Below are 22093 nucleotides of genomic sequence, written 5' to 3'. Positions count from 1 at the left end.
CAGACTGTCATAAGTGCTGGTACTGAGCACCGGAAACAACCGGCTCAAATTAAGCAATGTTGTGAGGCCTTTTCACAGAGGTTCTTTTTCTGTGCCCCTGTTTGTGCTTCAATATTCACCAATCCTTTTCAATAGGTCTTAGGCTCTGAAATGGCACTTATAAAATATACCAGTACTGTGTGGCAAGCAAGTATGACCCTTTCCTGGAGGGTTAGAGGTTCATCTGGCCAAGAAAACTTTGACAGAATGGTGTAGCAATAGTGCATTTACAAGCATACATTATCATAAAAATGTCTATAACGACATAGGTGAGATAGGCAGTTAAAATGCAATTTCACATTTACCTTTAATTTTTCAAAGAATCTACAGTTCTAAATTTCACTTCTTTTAATCTCTCCATCCTGCCACTTCAAAGTAGCTTCTCAATCTTATAATTGTCGATCTTCTAGGAAGGGACAGGAAGTAAAATATTAACTACATATCTCCAGGAGACTCCTGTTACAGGCTCATGCAGCACGTACACAGAGATTAAGCGTTCGAACAGCAGAGACTTTACACTAAGCCTACCTAGGAAAATCCAGAACTGCAGTAGTGATTGTTACGTAAATATATGATGTAAAAGCAATCACTTTGCACTCAAAAGCAATTGTCAGATTATGAAAATACTTTTCCAATCAAATCCAAGCTTACCATTTTGGAAAAGAAAAACTCGATTTTCATGAAAATAACTTCAATATTGTAGTTTCCTCAAGTGCTCACCTGTACCTTTGCCCCATCCGGATAGATTCGGAACAGCTACAAATTATTTGGCTTCTACCTTATGGTTTCTGATGTCACCAAAAGCCCTCAATAGTAATACAGGACCAAATTCAATGGTGATCCATTATAGAACCTCTATACAAATCTAGCTATTGTTATCAATATAATTCTGATGATAATCTAAAATAATGAAGTCTCCTATAAATCATATAATCTGTAATTTCTAAATGTTATCTGGTAACAAATTCGGTATTTGTGATCTGATTTATTTGTAAGGGTGCAGAAGAGAGGCAGAAGAACTCCAGTGGATTATAGAGAGTGGGTTCTTGAAATGTTACAGATCTGTTTTCCCACTATGTTGCTCTGGTCTGATATTTACTTGAGATAGGATGGGAGGGTGAGGTGCAGCAGCTGCAGACAGCAGAAGGAGCATAATTTCTCCTGAAATTGAACTGTTCCCCTTTGCACTCCTTCGTTCCTGTCCCACTGACTGATTCTGCAGCTCTAAACACACAACCCCATTCTGAAATTTTGTTTTTGCCTAATGGCTCACAGCACCTCTTCCAACCAGAGGTTGAAACTGAGGGGATGGTTTGCTTACTGGAAAAGGCTCGTGTAGAATGGAACCAGACCAGTTGTGTTTTTCGGTGTATGTTTTGTTGGAAATAAGACAGCTATCGCTAGAGATTAAGTCACAACTTGCATTTTCTTGTCACAAACTCATGGGAAAATTTACTATTTTTTCCTGCAGCAACCCAAGCTGCTTGCAAGTGAAGCCTGAATGTTAGAGAGCAGGGCAGCACTATATCTAGGCAGATATCCCAAGAGCTTCCCAAGAGCTGGCACACTTTCTGTCTGCCTAGAGCCACGCCCAGACCTTTGTACCACAGTGCAAAGGTGTACGCGAGTTAAGCATAGGTATTGTAATGTAAGATTAACCTACCAGTACAAAATGCTATTCTTAGACTAACTTGAACGAGCGCAGCGCGCGCAAAGGAATTCGTTGTATTTATTTAAATGTGTACTTACCTCCGTTCATCCATATTCTGGTGTTTACATTTCCCCACCCTGCCCCTGCCCTACCCCGCCTTCCCGCCCCACGGAACTCCCTCCACGGACCGCTACTGGTGCTGTATAGTGCAGCATTTATGCAAAGTTGGAAAGGTTTGCAAAAAAAGAAAACTTTTTTACTACTTTGCACCTGATGCAAAGAGGTGTACATTTCTGGCCCAAGCCCTGTCTACAACTATTAGCAGAAAGATCTTTGTGTCACAAACAATGGTTGCTTGCATGGGAATGCCCATGGGGAAGCGCCCATTAACACTGATTAGTGCAGATCGCTACTTTGTGTTACTTTAAGGATACTTTCAATCAAAAAAGAAATTGTTTATCCTGGAAAGTAAATCCCAAATAAAGACTTTGTGCCAGTTTGCATCACTTTTAGTGAATGCAACAGGGCTAAGTGTTGATAAATTTGGTCCCCGATTTGGAGTTGCTCACAACTTTGCTTTTTCCTGTCCTCCCATGATGCAATTCTTCAAGGTTAAAGATGTGTTGAATTTAATATAAGTCTTAGGGGGATATACTCAAGGACTTATCGCCGAGTTAGCGGCACTTTATCGCAGCCAAAGTGGTGATAAATTTATCGCACCATTCACAAGCTGGTGCTAACAGCCCATAACACCAGTTATCCTGCGATAGCCGCCGCAAAACATATCGCTACAGATGATACCGGCAACTAACGCTAATGAAATGCAGAGTAGGCGTTCCCGTGCAAAAAGCCGCGACAACACCACTTCGCAATATTCACAACGACCAACAAGATCGTCGATAACATTCCTAAACATACGATAAGGCACGTTAGTAGCAGGGATTTAACACCTGCTCCGACCTGGTGTGAAGTCGTAAGAAAACCTGCACCAGAAATGGGAGCCCAGCCCATAGCCACACCAGAAGAACAACAGCTGCCATTGAGCCACTGATCATGCAGCTCGGACACCCAAGAGGGCCACAACACACACCGCCACCACCCCCGGCCCGCCACCCCCCCTGGTGCCTAACCAGCCCCCCGCTCAAAGATATTGTACATCATCTTTACAAATACATGAACAAAACAATTCGCATGATGTCACACAAACACAACAATCAACTGTCATGTGTGGCCAGAGAAAGGAGAATCAATCATTCATCTTTGAATACCAAAAACCAATAATTATTTAAAAATAAACTCAATACAACTATATGGCGGGTCATGTCTGGACAATCTGTAAGTCACAGCCTGCAAGACAAAAATCAAGATAAGAAGGTGTGTCATGTGCTCATCAAAGGACAGAGAGAGAGAGAAACAGAGGAAGAGAGAGACAGTGAAAGAAAGAGAGGGAGAGAGAGAGAGACAGTGAAAGAAAGGGAGGGAGAGAGAGAGAGATAGAGAGTGTAACAGAGGGAGAGCGTGTCAGTGAAAGAAAGAGAGGGTGAGAGAGAATAACAGAGGGAGAGAGAGACAGTGTAAGAAAGAGAGGGAGAGAGAGAGAGAGACAGTGCCGCCCCTGCGCACCCAGGCCTTACTGCTCACCTGCTGCCACCGGTGTGTCCCCAATCATGTGCAGGTACACACTGCAGTCCACCCGGTCCCTTATCTGAAACAGAGTCCAAAGTTAATGATGGCAGAGTACATATCATTGCCAACTGGTGTGTGTATGGCTATTGGTGCACCATAAGCCTAAGACCTCGTATCAATTGCAGCACGAAAGACACATCACATTTCCAGAATGCAAGCAGTAGTCAGACTAACATTAAGGATAAGAGCTCTATTGTCCCAATGCAGAATGCGGAAGGACATCTGCACCTCCGAGCTGTGTTTTGCATGCGGCAGGCACCCCTGAAAGATACACCGTAGCAGATGATGACGACTCCCACACTACGCACAGCGGTAATGATAGTCCAACGTATCAACACCCCACACATAGATGTCCTTGCTCGAGGTACTCTTGCATGGAATGCCCTTGACATTTACGTACACAACAACACATACAAACCACTGCTCCGAGCAGTGGCATATCATCCACATAACTGACGCAGGTCAGAAGAGTGCCGGTTCTCCGAGAGCCACCAACGCAATGGCAGGACATCCTGGGCACATGCACAACCCCCGTCACGTAGGACTGTACCTTGACCGAATGCTGCATTTGTTGGGGGCACTGCAACTGGCAGTGTTGCACATCAGTCACCGGCTAAGCTTCCGCCTTGCCAACATCACCTGCGTTCAGCCTGTGTTGCATTGTCGATTTAGCATATTCGAGTGGCTCATGGATGTATGCATAGCCAATATAACGGTAGCTGAACTAGATCCTGACATGTGTGTGCGTCCCCTTTTGGCCCACGACCAGGAGTGTCACCGGGATAACCGTTCAAGGGATACCTTGATACTTGGCATACATGCTTGCAGCCGGACATGTGAGACTGCACAACTCCTCGTGTGCAGTGACCACATTGAGACGCTCCCCTATTGGGCTGTGATGCATATTGGTGTAAGGGGGTGGATGCAGCACTCCTGTCCGGACCATTGCACAGGTCCCAACACCTTGTTGCATCCTGGAGAACTGGTCACATATCCCACGGCGACAGTGGACATGGCTACATTCGCCTGGACTCCAATACATAAGCGGACAACATCAACGTGGGTGACACACACCTGTGCATGCTGAGTAGACAGCGGCGCTTGGCAATGTACCTCAAGCTGACATACTGCTAGAGGGAGAGTACACATGAGGGCATGCAAAGAGATGTACTGGTGACGAATGTGATGGGGGACACTACTTCAGGCCTGCCAACGACTTTGGCATTTTATACACAGCACCATTTCAAACATCGCGAGGGTCAAAGGTGTGAAATTGCGCAGTTGCTGTTTCATGGCAATGGGGCCATGGCTAGTGCATACCTTCCCAGTCATCTCATTGGCCATGTGGGTCACCGAAAAACATGCGCATTGTTGGCATTTCCCAGGGTGTGCCTTTTTGTGCAATCAATGCACTACATTCATCCAGACTTACATACTTGGTCGATCATGGACACATCTGTGTGCATTTGGGATGTTTAGTTCATATTAGGTGGAGTGTGGGAGCTGGAACAGTACATGGCCATGCAAACCCCACATCACTTTGTGGCCCAGTGGAGGGCCAGCCAGAGTCCTTTATGGCTTGATGGGTACATCGGAAGATGAAGAGTACAGTCCGCAGTCTGATTGCTGTGTCATTGGTAAACAAACAAAATATGGCTGTCCATGTCGAGGTCCAAGGTGAGTGTAGCAGAGTGTTTCGTGGGACAATGGGAGGTGTTGTTACAGGCATGATGCAGAGGGCAAAACCAAGCTGAAACAGGATATATAGCGGAGATGGATGCTAATGCCTCCTTCTTAATACAAAGGTTGATTCACCCACATCGTCGTCCTCTATGTCATCTGGCTTACATGTGGGTGCTGGTGTTTGGTCTACAGCACCGTGTGCCACTGAAACATCAGAGGCCGTTGGTGGTATGGCCGCAGCACTGTGTGCCACTGACACATCAGAGGCCGCAGGTGGTATGGCCGCAGCACTGTGTGCCACTGACACATCAGGGGCCGGAGATGTGTGTGTAGCAGTACTAGCAGCATTCATCTGCAACTGCCTTAGTGGCAGCAATGCAATGATGAGGATCTGTAGGGCATGGAAGATCCCAAGAAGTCTTCGCTGGTGTGCATCCGTGGCAGCCATTCTTTCCGCATGCCTCCGCTCCATGTTCTCCATTGTCCTCAGCATCTGTGCCAACTCTCGGCTGACATCGGTGAGGCTGCACTGACCAGACAGTTGTTCTCGTCTCATACTCATGACTCCAGAAATGTCGGGGATGTGTTGTTGGACATCATGGGGCGAACTGTGGGTGTCCTTTAGGGAGTGTAAGTTGTCCCTGATGTGACTTAGACACACACGTATGTCATCTAGTTTGGCTGCCCTGAGTTCGAATCCCACCTGCTCCTGTTCAGCCACCTCCTCCTGGCAGTGTAACACCTGGTCTTGGAATGCCATGTGTTCTTCTGTGAGGTTCTGGGAGCCAGCTTTGGTGGTGGGTGCTTCCTGCTGTGTGGTCTGTGCAGGGGGTTGGGTCTCCTGGATACAGCTGGACTGCCCTGCTCCTGGAGGTGGTTTGCCGTAGATATACATGAGCTGTTGTAGGGCGTCGTTGTCGAAGGTGTGGAGGTCCTTTTCATCATCACTGATGAGTTGTCTGGTCTGCTCTGCAGGAGGTGTTGATTGTCCCTCTGCAATGTGAAGTGGAGATGCATTTCAACATTGTATTGATGTGTATGTGGATGCATTGTTAAAGTTTACATACAGACTGCATGACAACATACATTGTGACTGTTTGGGAGGAGCTGACTATTTGATTCGGGACTGTGGACATTTGAACTGCATGACGGATGTGAGGTTGTACATGTACATTTTCATTTCACAGTTTCCTGCTATGCCAGATGTGATTGGCCAGTTTCTACGCACAAGCAAAACCAGTTGTGTCCTCTGTTCTGTGGTGAAAGTGTTGCACTTTGTATCACATTGTCATCGATGATGATGTGCTGTGTTTGCTATGTGTGTGTGCTGCAGAGTGCCTAGGGGATCAGGGACATGGTCCAGAGTCATTGTGGGTGTGCTGTACTTAATTGTGCATGTGTGCCATTGTGCCCATCTCCCCCGTCCCCCCAGTCCCTGTTCGGTACTCACCCTGGTGCTGTTGTGTCCGGTCACGTTGAGCAGTGTCTGGACCGCCGACTCCTGCCACCGTCTCCCCACTAATGACTGTGGAGACCAGTTCCTCCATCTCATCTAGCTCCTGGTTTTCCACTGGACTGCCACCTCCATTCTGCATTGCTGCCTGATGGTTGTCAGCGAGTTTCTTCTTGGTTTTGCGCTTCGCATCATTCCAGCGCCTCTTGAGCTCGCCAATTGTCCTCCTCCTCCCTCCGACTGCATTCACCTTGTCCAGCATGGACTGCCATATTACTTTTTTATTTGCCAATGGCACGTTGGAGGTGACGAACAGTTGTTGGTGGTGTTCGATCACCTTCGTGATGATGATCCTGTTTTCCTGCTGACTGAACCTCGTCTTCCACGTCTTCTTCTCCTTGGCCTTCCGTGACCCAGAGGTCCCAGGCTGGTCCTCCTGGGGGCTTGTGGGGGTCTGGTCTTCCTGTGTGCTTGCTCCGGGTTCCTCCATGGTGCTACGCAGTTTATTTTGTTTGTGTTTTTTGGTGCTTTTATGGTGCTTTTTCCCACATGATGTGTGGGAATTGTAGGCCTGTCTCTGGTTATCATTGATTTTTGTATCGCGGTTGGCCACATCGCCACTTTTTCGCGTTGGGTTTTGCATTTTTTGGGCATTGCGTTGATTTTAACGTGGTCATTTGGCGCGTTATCTTTGGACAATCGGATGGTGCCGCCGTGTTGAGAATACAATGTTAATACAAAGTTATTTTCCCGCGATAGACTGCGATGTGCAAAGTTGCGTTAAGCTACTTTTCCGATAATTAACACACGTTCTTGAGAATATCCCCCTTAGAGTGTTGTTTAATGCATTTTTACAAGGTTTTGGTTCTACAGTATATAGCAAAATCAGAAATGGCCTTGTTAATTATATATGACAAGGTTGAGAATACACACATGCATATTTGTGATATGGTTGAAATGTCACTTACACAAGAAAAGTAACTATAGTTTAGAATCCTTAGAATTGTTCCCAAAATGTGTCCCGCATATTTGGAGCAGATTGATTGGGGGAGTGGGCAAGGCACAGTTGTGTTGGAAAGTATGTTTTTGCAAGTAAAATCACATAGGGATTTCTCTCTGTAAATAAAAACTCAAAAACAGCTGAATGAAATAAATTCATTAATTCATCACTTCCTGTTGGGAGAATCATGTTATGTCTAATTGCTATAATTATGGAATATACGTATTTTGGGTGTAGGTTACAGCAAAATTTTAGGTATCCCAAAATTCATTTAAATTAGAATGCCCACTTTTACTGGATTAAAGACGGTGTTAAACTTCTATAGGCAAAGTTTCCACCGGCAAAACACCTTCCAATGCATCAGAATATCAGGAAAAACAATTAATTAGGTAAATGGTGGACTCCCTCAAGAACCGAGTTGTATATAAATGAAGTAGATAAAAGATTTTATTACAAAGTTCTAAGGTAAAGCCATGAAGGCTTGCAATAAAAATACAGAGGTATACAAAACCAGAAATTATTCGAAGTCCCAAGTGGGCAGGAAAATAAAGGACACCATCCGTAGTAGAAAAAGGAAAGTCTTCTGGCTCACCCCCAAAATCGAGGGTTTTCATACATTATTTTCACATATGAAATTAACACAACTGCAAAAATCACTGTGGTGTGAGCAAATGAGATCACAGAACATCATATTGCCTTAACACCTAAACTTTCTCCCTCTACATAAGTAATTATTCTACCCCCTCTAAGCTAATATCGTCCAGAGACTCAAGAGCAAACTATATAGATTAACATGTTATATGAATGAATAAGGCACAGTGATTTAGCAGAAAACCCTCGAAGAAATAGTTGCAATTTCATAACTGATCTGTGGAAGTTCATTAAAGTCAGCAGGAACGACAACAGAAAAAAAAGTATAATAGTGTGATTGACTACGTGATGCAGAAACAATGGCAGCCAGATGTGCAGGGGAAAGACGTGAGTGTCAAGAGAGACTTCTGTTTTGGACAAGAGTGAGGCCTATTAAACAAGGATCAGAAAAGCACATTTTGTACATTACTGAAAATGTGCTTTAAAAATAATAGTACTTTATCAGTGTATACATTTGAAACCTAGTCTGAAATTACATTCTGCATGTTATTAATGATGCACTAAAATATAAATGCATACAAATCTCTAACAATCTAAATAATGACTCTTCAAATATTGTATTTCTGCAGCCCCATCTCATGTTGGTAGTTAGAGCATCACTACAACCATGCAGCGCTTACACAGAGTTTGCTGGGATAGTAAATTTGACAGTTTATGCGTTCAATTTGAAAATTATGTTTTTTCTCGCTGTCATCAGCAACCATTCACAGTGCATTGCCCATACATGTGTATGTTGTATTGACTATTTGTAATGAATTTGCATGCGAATTTGCTCATGAGTGTGAAAGAGGTTTCTTGAGATATGATGCAGTCTATTGGCTGAGTTAATCAACTTTGAAAGGAAGGGAGGCATCTCATAATGTTTAACCTACCCGATCACTATGTGATCCTGGGCAAATCTCTTTATTTCCTTGTGCTGCATTTACCTGCCAACAATTGAAAGTGATAACAAAATGACCACATATTAACTAGTATTAAACTACTACCATTGAGTTAAATGTGGTACACATGTCATACCATTTAGTCTACATAAAAATAATTGCATGTAGCCTTGAAGAGTCTGAGAATGATTCAATGTTTGATGTTGTGCTATAGCAGTAATTACTTTTGGCACAATTCACAAAAAAAGTAGCGATACTCACACCTCTACCTTAATGATAATCACACCTGTACCTTCTCACTGTCCAGTAACAACTTATCTCTTAAAACGCAGAATGGGGGGACAGCTAGGTCCCTTTCTGCAGAATTACTGATTTCAGCCATCACTGTTCCTCTCAACTCGCCACCCCCTCTCACACTACTTTATTGGAAGACTATAAGCTTTAAGTATTGTGCCTGGGAGCAAGGATCAGAGGTGAGAACTATACCCTTCAATAAACTGTAAGTCTTAGTGAGTAGAGATACTTTCCGTGCAAGCGGTATCCCTAACGGATATATGCTCAATTTGTGAAATGCGTACTCCCAGTGGCAGATTAGTAAAGACTTTTTGCCTCTGCAAAGTAATGTAAGGTGATGCAAAGTATTGTTAGGGTATTTACTTTCCATTGCACAACTTTTCTGCTTTGGAAAACTGCCCTTTGTCTGAGCGAATTGTGCATTGTGCTACATTGGAGGGGTGTTCCATGAACCATACTTGGCAGTTCTAGTGCAATCACCTATAGTTTTTGAAGCAAAGCCCTATCTAATAAAATTGTCAGACTTTACTTAGAGTAAAAAAAAAAATACCTCCTGAGGTAGCTGCAGAGTTGCAAAAAATCTTTTTATTTCTCCACACATTTCACACATTGCATTGTAGAACAGGTGAGCTCTGACACGGAGGTGGGTTTGAAGTGGTAATCAACATATTTCAGATATCTTGGCATCAAGTAACTTATAAGTAAGGCAAACTTTATTCTTATCAGCTAAACGTCATAATAGACATTAAAAACGTACACAATAAATATCTTAACAAGTAAATACATAACTAATGTTCTTAAACAATCATACAATTAAAATATACATACAATAAACTAGAGCAGCTCACTTATGCAATTGCATTACATAGATAGCATACATAATTAAAAACGCTTAATTCCAATTAAGAAGCAATTATAAAATCATGTGGCTACTAGAATAAACAACAACCTCCCAAATAAAACATATAATAAATATCAAGCATAATAAGCATTGACAAAGCAATTAGGTCTCGGCTTTAAAAGGCTATGCTTCTGGGTTTGCCACTGGCTCCCAAGCAGTCTTGGAATGGGATTTCTATTAAATGAAACTCATTGTCTTGGAATGGGTTTACTGTTTAAAAACATTCCAAGATGACTGCCAATGTGTTTGTGCACATTATGAATCATGAATAGGTGTGTTTTGTGACTCATTCTTGTGACACTGAGTGCGCTTACATCCTAACTCATGGCGGACATTTTTAAGTTACCATCTTAACATGGCATACAGCTAGCTGTGTTAGAAAGGTAAATAAAAATGATTAGATTGGAAATAAAGTATGTGCGAAGCTCAAAAAAAGCGAGCAGCAGGCAGCACTTTTCAGCCGCCGGGCCCTTTAAAAAAAAATAAAAAAATTAGGAACCCACCCAGCATGACAGGGAGTCAGATTGGCAGCGCAGCAAGGAGCATAGGAAAAAGAGGGAGAGAGCAAGGAAACTCCTCCACTCCTCTGGTGTGCAATACCAAATGAAACAAGCATTTGCAAAGCCAATTGGTCTGGCCTTGTCAAGTCGGTGCAAATGGTACGTTTTTATTTATTTACTATTGCTAGTGTTTTTGGATCCATTAATTACAAACTATCATTATTGAAGGAAAACTACAATTGTATGTATGTATTATTGCAAGAGTGCTTTTGAATACAGGAACTACAAGATGTGATTCACAGTTTTAATATTGATTGAGAACTAAAAAACTTTGAGTAACATTGTTGACTGGTTACTGTTTTAAACTTTCCAATTCTCCAATTGCTTAGACTGTTTAGGTTTGTTGACTGACTTAGATATTTGTGATAAATGTGAGTATAGCAAATTATGAATGTGTGATAACAACAGTTAATTAACTTTATCTTTCCTCTAATTTGGATCTTTAAAGAGGGTGCCACCGCAATAATGTTGAATGAATTTTGTTTGGTTGTGCATTATTTTCCCTGGATATGTTAATGAGGTTTTCAATATTTACAGTTTCCATGTTGATGGAGAACCACAAAGTCTTTTCTGAGGAACATTGTTCATTGGTTACATTTTTTAATATACCAACTACCCCATTACATAGATTCACAAGATAGCTAAGAAATTCATCAAAACACTAAACTGAACAATAAAGAAGAAGTACGGTACAGAACTTTTGTTACTCCCTGAGTTGGATCACTGAAAAAGGAGCAAGCAAAATTGTGTTGAAAGTATTCAGTTTGTTGATAGTTTTTGTTATTTTTCTTCGGAAATGAGCTGAGGTTTTTCAAATTGCTATTTTTTGTAGTGACTTCCAGTGGGTAAGTCCATGTGATAATTATAAAACACAGGAGTAGTTCTAATTTAAACTGTAAATTATCAGTAAGACATGTAAGAACGCACAGTTGGAGGGTCACATAAATGGACAGCTTTGGTTGCACTGCATATCCTTTGATTTTTTTCAAATTTATATTTAGTACAATTTTGAGTTAATTACAAGGACAATGAGCTGGGCTTTGGTTCTCTGGTTCCACTATGTCATGTTATTTACAACTAGCCAAAATGGTATGGCTTTATGTACACAGATAACCAATACAAATATGGTCAGCACCATGTCCAGAAATTTTAATAGGGTAAAAGGTTTATGATTCTTATTTATTTGGGTCTATTGATTTGACAATCCAAATTTGTATTTCTAGTCTAATGGGCTTTCGATTTAAACACATTGTTTCAATTTCTGCTTTTCTTTAAAAGCAGGAGATTGTACTGTACATTTTCGTTATTAAAATAAGTTGTGATGTAATATAGAATCAGATTGCATGGTAGCTACTTAAATATTTTACAAGTTAGCAAGTTCTACATGTTATTTTACAAGTCCTGAGGAACATGTCTGACATTTTTCGACCATATGATTAATTAATGTGCAATTGTTTTGATGACATTTCTTTAATAAAAACAAGACATGTTTATCAGTTCCGGGAAAATCTCTGCATCTGTTTCTTTTAAAATTGTATTTTAAGTAAACTACCTTTTGGGACTTAACATGAGAATCCAGGATGAGCACCATTTGCGCTGGGTCACATCTCTGATCCCCTAAGAATTTCTAAATCATTATCCTAAAACAAACTTCAAAGGAAAGGTGACTGTTAGGCCTGTCATCCTTAGGGTGGTCTTCCCCCTAATGTTTGAACTTTTTGCCTTCACGTTTTACTGAATCTTTTTGTTGGCCTTAGGACTTCGAGCAATTTACCACTGCTGACCAGTATTAAAGTGCATGTGCCTTCTCCCAAAACATGTGTAATTGGGGTATATTTGATTGCCATATTTAAGTTACCTGTAAGTCCCGTGAGTCATTTCTCCAACTATGTCTGAACTGTACAGATATGCAGAACTTTGAAAGACATGCCAGTATATTATAAGAAACATTGCAGGACAGAGTTTATCCCAAAAAATTAATCAGAAGAGCCTACAAGAGAGTAAAATATTATAATTGGGAGAGTCTATTAAAGGAAAGGCCTAGGAATAGGGAAGAGAACAAAAGAATAACTTGTGTTACCAATTTTACTAATGTGAGTAATAAAATAAAATAAAAATTCTAAATAGAAACTGGTCTCTTCTGAATGAAGTAGGGAGTGAGATCTTAGATAAGCCTTGATTTACCTACAGAAGGAATAAAACAATCAGGAATCATTTAGTACACACATATAGAGAGAAAAAGGGGAAGCAGCAGAGATGGAACCAGATTAGTGAGCAAATTTCCATGTAGTTCCTGCACGAATTGCAGGACAGTCATGAAGTGTGAGAAAGTGGAAGTGAATGAAGTTACCCACCATGTAAACAGTATGGTTAACTGTAAAACAAAAAACATTGTATACTTGATTGTCTGTCCCTGTAGTAAAGGATACATAGGGAAAACAGGAAGAGAGATGTGAATTAAACTAAATGAACACAGATCATCATTTAGGACAATGAGAAAAAATGACCTGTTAGTTGAGCACTGGTTGGAACGGAAGCATAAAGAGGACAAACTTAAATGGTTCATCGTAGAAAACGTAAGAATACAGCAAGGGACGGAGACCTTGAGAGCAAGAGAAAAAAGAGAGCAATATTGTATGTAAAGATTAGAACATATTAAGATAGGCTAAACAATAGAGAGGAATGGGAGAGAATCATACTTTAACTGGGTTCTATATGGGCTAAAAATCAGGGTTTATCACAAATGAGCACAAAGACAACCTGTGTATAAGTAAGAAATATCCAAAGAAAATACATTGAATAAGGAATGAGTTCTGTGAGGAAGCTCAGGTCTTAATGGAAATATATTAAGTAGGATAATTATTAGTAGTAGAAACCTGGTGACACTGACCAAGAGCAACCTATACAATATTCTATGTAATGTTTGTCGATGCAAGTACGTCGTGCGATTAGTCATTAAGAGAAGTAAATCATGTGAGCCCACATGATGAATGGGGATAAATATTAATATATAGAGACATCCCCTTAATTAAGACCTTTGAGTAATGGCCACCATCTTGTCAGAATCACTGGCCACGGCCGATGCTGGACGGCGGACATTAAAACTTAGTGACCATAACATTCTAGTAATAACTCAATTTGAGGACACTGAAAATAACTTAGTACATTTCTTCACAAATACACATGCCTGATTATAATATAGCCATTGCTCGGCGACATTATCAGAATTTCCATATGCCGTGTGATGACGCGGAGTCACAAGGTATAAAAAATGGGGAACAGAAACGGACGGCGTTTATTTTGAAACAAGACATGGATGCCAGCTATATGAGGTGAGAGATAAGTAGCTATGTGTAATGGCAGGATGCGGTAGAGTAAGGAAGATATGTTGCTGGTCAACTGCATACAGTAACAGGCCTCTAATAGAGGTTAAAATGGAGTTGTGAATATAGCATAGTGTTTGTTATACAGTTTAACCTTTCAGAGGGTAGAGGCCTGGATGTGAAGCCTACGTTTAAAATACAAGACCAAGAGAGGGGAAGTTACACTTGCGTGAATGCACTGAATAGTGCAAGGTACTTAATAGATTGAGATGTGAATATAGCGTAATGTATGTTATATGCTTTAATCTTTCAGAGGGTTGTGGCCCAGATGTGGAGTCTACATTTAAAATATTTGACTGAGAGAGGGGAGGTTACACTTATGGGAGTGCACTGAATAAAGCATGGTATTTAAAAGATTGATGAAAACAGGATGCGGGCGGTGTGAACCCGGCAAGATCATACAGGTCACTCTCGTCACTAATAGACTCACTGACCCTTGTAAGAGAATGATAATGATATGGATAAGAAATCGTAAGCAATATGGGTTAAGGATAGTATCAATAGATTTCTAAAAAGGGCTATTCTTCTCCTTAGGAGACCAAGCAGAACAAGGGGTTTTAGTGGAATATAATACTTGAGAAGTTGTGCCTTCCATTAAAGCAAAACAGTAAGTGCACATTTATCATAAGGTTGTAGGGATACAATAACAAAACAAACCACCAACTCCCCCTGACACAAAGAAGGTATAATAATTTAATATGTACATGATTATAGATACTTCCCAAGAACCATTACTGGTGGTTATTGAAATAAATTGGATGCAAAAATCCGCCAAATATAAAAGAATACATTGGAATAAATTGGATGCAAAAATCAAACAAACAAAAAAAATACGTTTTATTATGTGGAAGGGTAGACATCAAGATTATAATATATAAATTAGTTGTGGGAATAGTTGTTTGACCTTAAAATCATATATTGAACTGTAGAAAAGTAAGAACCGTGTGAGGGTATCTGGAGCAGTATTAAGCCATTCCCTCTTCCAAGAAGCTATGGTTATAAAACAAAGAACAAGGTAATCTACCCCACAGCAATGGGTCCTTATGTCTATGGGACTGAATGACTATTTCTTGAGGTAGAATTAGGGGTATGGACCTAATGTCTTGAGTCCATATGAGCCGTCCTTTTTTAAGAAGTAGCGGTTTTTAAAAGAAGAACAAGGTAAGATTGTAAAGATCCACTTTCATGCAGGTTGTGAAAACAAGGTATCTTTATTGTAGAGCAACAGCAGGTACCTCCAACTCAGCTTCACAGCTATGAGCAATTACATTCCTTTTCAAAGGATAACATTCCAGCCTGGTAACAGGCTCAACATTCCATCAGATGTAAGATAACTCCACACATCTCCCCCCTTATATACCCCTTTAACAATGACAAGATTCAAAAAAATATTATTAAAACAATCAGTTGTCAAGAACAGGTAGAGGAGAATGACATTTGCAAACATTACCAGTGCTCCAAGTAGAACAACAATATTTTCCTTTACAGATTTCACTTGTATTGGTTCAGAAAATTTGCCGTCACCTTTTATGACAATTCCACCACGCCTTACCTTACGACCACCCAATCTCCTACTTTTGTATCAAGACTTTTTACACTTTTCTTGGCATCATAATACTTCGTTGCGGCCAATTGATGCTAGGCTACTCAACTTTCCACAGCAGTTCGATCAACCAACACAATTCTTATCTTGCAACCATCCAGGAACTTCCTTAACATCTGGCTTACGTCCTTTAAGAGAAATAAATGGCGAAACCCCAGTCATAGAATGCGATGTCACTCTATATGACCACACAAGCTTCTTAAGTTCCTCACGCCACGACAATCCATTAGAAAGTGACAACTGGATGTTTTCCATTATCAAGCGGTTGATTCTTTCATCTAAACCATTCGCTTGTGGCCTGAACATAGCAACTCTTTCATGATTGATTACAAGTTTGCATAACAATTCTTGCATTTCCTTTGACACTAGTTGGACATCATAATCTGATAACAAGACTTTCGGAATTCCTTCATTCAAGAACACTCTGTCCATAAATGCAATCACCTTTTGTGTATTCACACACTCTGTGGTTTCAATCACAAACCATTTGGAATGATAATCGACCAGAACCATCAAGAAATTGTTACGTGACCAAAGTCTGGATATTGGACCCAAAAAATCAATTGCTACTCTTTCCCATGGGTGCTTGGGAAATGACATACATGCTTAAGGAGGTTGTCTAAAAACCTTAGTTTTATCAGCTTGGGCACATTCACAGGATTCCTTCACTACATCCTCTATGTCACCATCCATACCCACCTACCAATATGACTGTTGCACCCTTCTTTTAGTCATAATTCTGCCCAGGCGCCCCTCATGGGCAATGTTTACAATTTTACTCCTTAAACCTTCCTGCGGCACAAACTGACACCTTCTCATTAACCTCCCGTCACACACACTTAATTCACTTTCCACATGGAGGTAACTTCTAAAGCGAACATCCTCAATGAGACTTTCATTCCATCCTTCCGACACACATCTTACTACACATTGCAAGACTTAATCTTTTGACATAGCGTTCATCCATTCCTGTTTACTAAAAGCAGTTTCCTAACTACCACTCTTAAACACCTCCTCAATCACATCATCCACATCAGTATCAACTTCTTCTATTGGCATTCTGGACAAATAGTCAGCCACAACATTTCTTAACCCTTTAACATACTCAACCACAAAGTTGTATTCAAGCACCGACAACATCCACCTAGAAATTCTCGGAGTAACACTACCCTGCAAACCTCTGCCTCCTTTAAATAAATGAACTAAAGGCTTGTGATCCGTGTGGACTTTAAATGTTAAACCCCACACAAAATATTTAAAATGTTTTTTGGCCCAATAACATGTCAGGGCTTCCTTCTCAATAACCGAATATGATAATTCAGCATCACGTAACCTCCTAGATGCAAATCCAAAGATTTTCTCTTCTCCATCACTCATCATGCTTCAACACCCTGCGCATGCTCCGTAAGATCTTCCGATGGATCCCCACCGAAACCAGGAGGACGGTCACCCAGGCACTCGTCACCAGCCGACTGGACTACGGGAACACCTTCTACGCCGGAACCACAGCCAAACTTCAGAAAAGACTCCAACGCATCCAGAACGCCTCCGCACTACTCGTCCTGGACATCCCCCGACACAGCCACATCTCCGGCCACCTGAGAGACCTGCACTGGCTCCCCGTCAGCAAGAGGATCACGTTCAGGCTCCTCACCCACGCACACAAGGCTCTCCACGACCTGGGCCCCATGTACCTCAACAACCGCCTGACCTTCTACACGCCCACCCGCCAGCTACGATCGACCAGCCTCGCCCTTGCCGCCATACCACGTATCCGCAGAGCCACCGCCGGAGGAAGATCCTTCTCCTACCTGGCAGCCAAGACTTGGAACTCCCTCCCCATCCACCTTCGGCTGACCCAGGGCCATCTCTCCTTCAGGAAACAACTCAAGACCTGGCTCTTCGAGCAGTAACGGACCCCTCTCCCCCAGCGCCTCGAGACCCTTCCGGGTGAGTAGCGCGCTATACAAATGCTATGATTGATTGATTGATTGACTTGAGTTAAAACTGCACCAATTCCAACAATACTAGCATCGGTTGTAACGAACGTCTTAGCCCTGACATTAAAATGACCAAGGGTAGGAGCATTCACAATACTACTCTTAATCTTGTTGAATGCATGATCACAGTTGTCATTCAACTCAAATACAAACCCTTTTTTCAATTGCATCCTCAGAGGTTCAACTATTTCTGTGAACCCCGTGACAAACTTCGAGCAATAATCTGCAAGACCTGAGAATGACTTTAACTGGTCCTTATTATGAGGAGTAGGAGCATCCTTCATGGCCGAAACTATACTTTTCTTAGGCTCGATACCATCTTTGGATATTTCATGTCCCAAATATGCTACACAACTTTTCTTTAGTTGACATTTTTCTCTTTTTATGGTCAGCCCATTGTTCTCCATTCTTTTACAAACCTCTTCCATTACCACATCATGATGTTCATTATCTTTCCCCACAATCAACACATCATCCTGGAAATACAAAACATCATCCATGTTTTCAAAAACTCGTTGCATCACCCTCTAAAACACCGCTGAGGCAGATGCTAAGCCAAAGGGCATTCTGCAACAGCGAAATGCACCCAACAGTGTAACAAATGAGGTGAGATGTCTTGATTCTACATCTAAATCAATCTGATGATATGCGGCAGACATATCAATAACGCTAAAGATGGTACTACCACCCATAGCTTTCAACATCTCAGAAATGTTGGGTAGAGGCTGCCTATCCACCCAAATGTTTTTATTTAAGTCGCGCAAGTCCACATGTAAGCAGATCTTACCCTCATCCTTGGGTGCAACCACGATGGGAGCCAATCACTCCGAGGCTTCGATAGGTTCTACGATGCCTTGTGTAAGTAACTTTTTAAGTTCACTTTGTAATGGATCCCTCATCAAATATGGTAAATTCCTCACTTTATGTACAATAGTGATTGAATTCTTTTTTAGGATAATCTTGTGTGAAAAATCCTTGAGCTCAGAAACAACTTTTGGATATTTCTCCATCACATTTGTTTGATATGTTGTATAAATATTGTGCACTACTGTGGACATAACAAGCTATCTGCATTGGGATTGAGAAGTATATTTAAATCTTTTGGTGACGCCAACCTAGTAAATTGGATCCTTGCTTAGTCAAATATACTCGACCATACACCTTGTTCCCACTAAATGAAATTACCATCCACTTGAGTCCTAAAATATCAATAGTATTTCCCACCGTACCCAACAGCTGTAATATGAGCTTGGTCCAGGACTCAGCGTCACTTCCTCATTTCCATACCTTGGAGTACATTTCCATGGATAATAGTGTATACAAACTCCCTGAGTCAATCAGCATTGTAACATCATGCTTATCCAAAAATATAACACAGTGTGGTTTGTCTAACAAAGATATACTTTCCCTAACAACACCACAATCCAAAATAGCATGATCATGATATGGTTCCACATGGCATGGTTCGGCAGGAACATGGGAATTATTACAATCATCAATACATACATGAGCTCTTGAACATTTTCACACATATCATCCACTTCTTGTATTTGACCAAACTGAGTCTTGGTCCTGCAAGCTTTGGCAAGATGACCCCTATTGCCACAAGCCCTACATAACACATTTCTAGCCATACATTTGGGACTGGAAGCTATATGCCCAGGAGCACCACAACAATAGCACTTAACAACCCTTGTACTGATTCCTAAACCAGCTGCATATGCAAGAGGAGTATCATTAAATTTGTTTAGAAGTTTATTAGGGGGTTTGGTAAACTGCTTCACTGCCTTAGTTTCATCCACACATGTTTGAGCTTCCACTCTTTTTCCAGTTTGCTCCTTTGGTACTACAGAATTACTACAGTTTTCCCTTTCCTTTATCCATAAATCAGTATGCTCTAAACCTTTGGCAATTTGTATTGCCTCATCTAAGGTTGGATCTTTAATAAGCAATTTCTCTCGTACTCTCTTCTTATTAGTACATCTCACTATTTGATCACATATAAGAGAATCCGCCAAACTCTCAAAGCTGCAAGTCAGTGAAAGACCTCTTAAGGCAGCAACATAAGTCCCAATATCTTCATCTATTTTTGATTATGACAAAAAAAGTATTCCTTTCTAGCACAACATTCACTTTGGTGGCGAATCGTAAATCTAGCATCTGCATAGTCATCTCATAAACATTGTTTGGTTGGCCATCAACCATCGCTAAAGAAATTTCAGGAGGATCCTCGTAAAAGCGGCGTCCTTCAACACCTAAGTGGTGAAGTAAGATTGCCTGCCTACGCACAGGACCCTACTTATCTTCACCAGTAGCAAGGATGTAAATTAAGAATTATTTTTTCCAATCCTTCCAAAGAATAGCAGGGTCACCTGTAGTTGGGAGAAAAGTTGGTGGTGCAGATAATCCCTGATCAGCCATATCAATTATTAAATATAACTGAGATGCAAACAGTCCCACCTGTAAGAAAAACGTCAGATGAAACAATAAACTAATATAATAAGCTAAAGTAAGAACCAAAAACAACAAACCAAATTGTTGCTTGAAGAAATGTTCAGTTATTGGTTGGATAGTTCTTTCCTCGATGTCGATGTGGTGAAGTATAAAAAATAATAATCTCCTGGCTTAGTTACTATAGAAACAATTGGCCTTGTATGAACGTGCGCATGAACGTGAAGAGCGCAGAAAGCACGAGTGAAGAATAGAGCTCCAACACAGGAAGCGCGATGCAGCCTTGGGTATGTCGGTGACTGTTCTAAAACATTGATGTTTACTTTTAAGAGTCTCGCTATTCATTTGATGCCGGCAATACGTTAGTAAAGTTTGTTTAACATTTACAAAGTGTCACAATTTGGCCAACAATCCTCACAAAGAGGCAACGCTGCCAAGCCTTTTGGAAATGTGAAACGTAATTTCCAACCAATTAAGTTGGCTCTGGCACTTATTCATGGAATTGAAGCATCGCCATCCGTGGAGAAAATCAATGCATCCCCCACTTGTGGGACCTAGAGGAACATTGTCTACCCGGGCCTGAGTGGGTCCTGTTGTGGCTGGCCCTCTATCACGGTCAGTCGTAGCCTAGTCTTTGCCCCGGTCCGACGCGACCTAAAGTAACCCCTAAAGCACTATTTGCTTCTAAGTGCTATTTTTTGATTATTCTTTTAAAATTCAATATCTCGTCTTCTATACATTGGATTTTGGTCTTGATCTATTTTCCTAAACCTGTGTGGAATCCTTTTGTGGTGTAATGATTGTGTTAATGTGTGTGTGTTGCACAAATACTTTACACATTGTCCCTTTAGATAAGCCTGAATGCTCCTTGCCACGCTACCAGAGGGTGAGCACAGGCTATCTTTTAGTGTGTACTTATTTCACCCTGACTAGATTGATGGTTCCTGTTTGGTCTGGGTGAATACCTCAGCCAACCAGGAATCTCATTTCTAACAGTGACATAACCTGGAATTCGACCTGCTGCACAAAGAATGTGCCATTTTAATTTGTCCCGTTGATTATTCCGCCACAAAAATTGCTATACTGCCTTTAAATCTTGCTGTTGTTCTATTGTGTTTATGTGAAGACATCAAAATAGCATCTAGGTGGATTTGCAGTAATTATATCTAAATTTGGTAAAACAAATTACATTCAAACATTATCAAAATATTTCATAAGCATTACACTAATGAAAAGGTATCACTTTAAAGTAAATATGACTTGCTAGTGTCTTACATGCCTTCATCAATTTATAACCTTGAAAATTCTAACTATGATTTAGGCTCCTCACAAAACCAATTTAGTATATAGTTGCTTCTTTTACCCAATTGAATACAAGTCCCATCAACGGTAATTACAAATGATCTCAGGTAGAATTTCCTCAAACCTGTGCAATCTAAGCTTGAAGAAATTCCAGAACTCTTTTTATCTACAAAAAAGTGAGGTACTCCATCTTCAGACATGGAACATTGAACAAGACCCCTTCCTAATACCTTACAAAATAACTTTGCTACTTTTTTTTTTGTAATTACATTTTTATTTAAAATTCCAGAATCACAGTAAAATCCTGACAGAGGTTATACATCGCAGGTGCGTATAATTGTAACATCAGTACATTTCGTTCAGGAGTAGAGCTTATTTTCAGTACATGGTACCAATGCAAAATGTTAGGCAGCACATTTCTAAAAGTAAACGAAACTCATAACATATCACCCCCCGCCCTCCCCAGGGTCGCGGTAGTACTCCTACTTGTATCTGGCATCCAGGATCAGATTACGCACTGTGAGTGTTGTACTTCTTCTACACTCCCGGGCACTG

At 41.0% G+C, this 22093-nt stretch overlaps 1 protein-coding gene across 6 annotated transcripts in view; it reads left to right on the top strand.

The window, feature by feature from the left end:
* LHFPL7 (LHFPL tetraspan subfamily member 7) overlaps positions 1-22093 on the top strand; it is a 187088-nt gene that overhangs the window by 1559 nt on the left and 163436 nt on the right. The window lies entirely within an intron of this gene.

This window comes from Triturus cristatus, chromosome 11 (assembly GCF_964204655.1).
Source record: "Triturus cristatus chromosome 11, aTriCri1.1, whole genome shotgun sequence".
Taxonomy (NCBI): domain Eukaryota; kingdom Metazoa; phylum Chordata; class Amphibia; order Caudata; family Salamandridae; genus Triturus; species Triturus cristatus.
The sequence above is the reverse complement of the archived record's forward strand: the minus strand, read 5'-3'. Positions and strand labels throughout refer to the sequence as shown.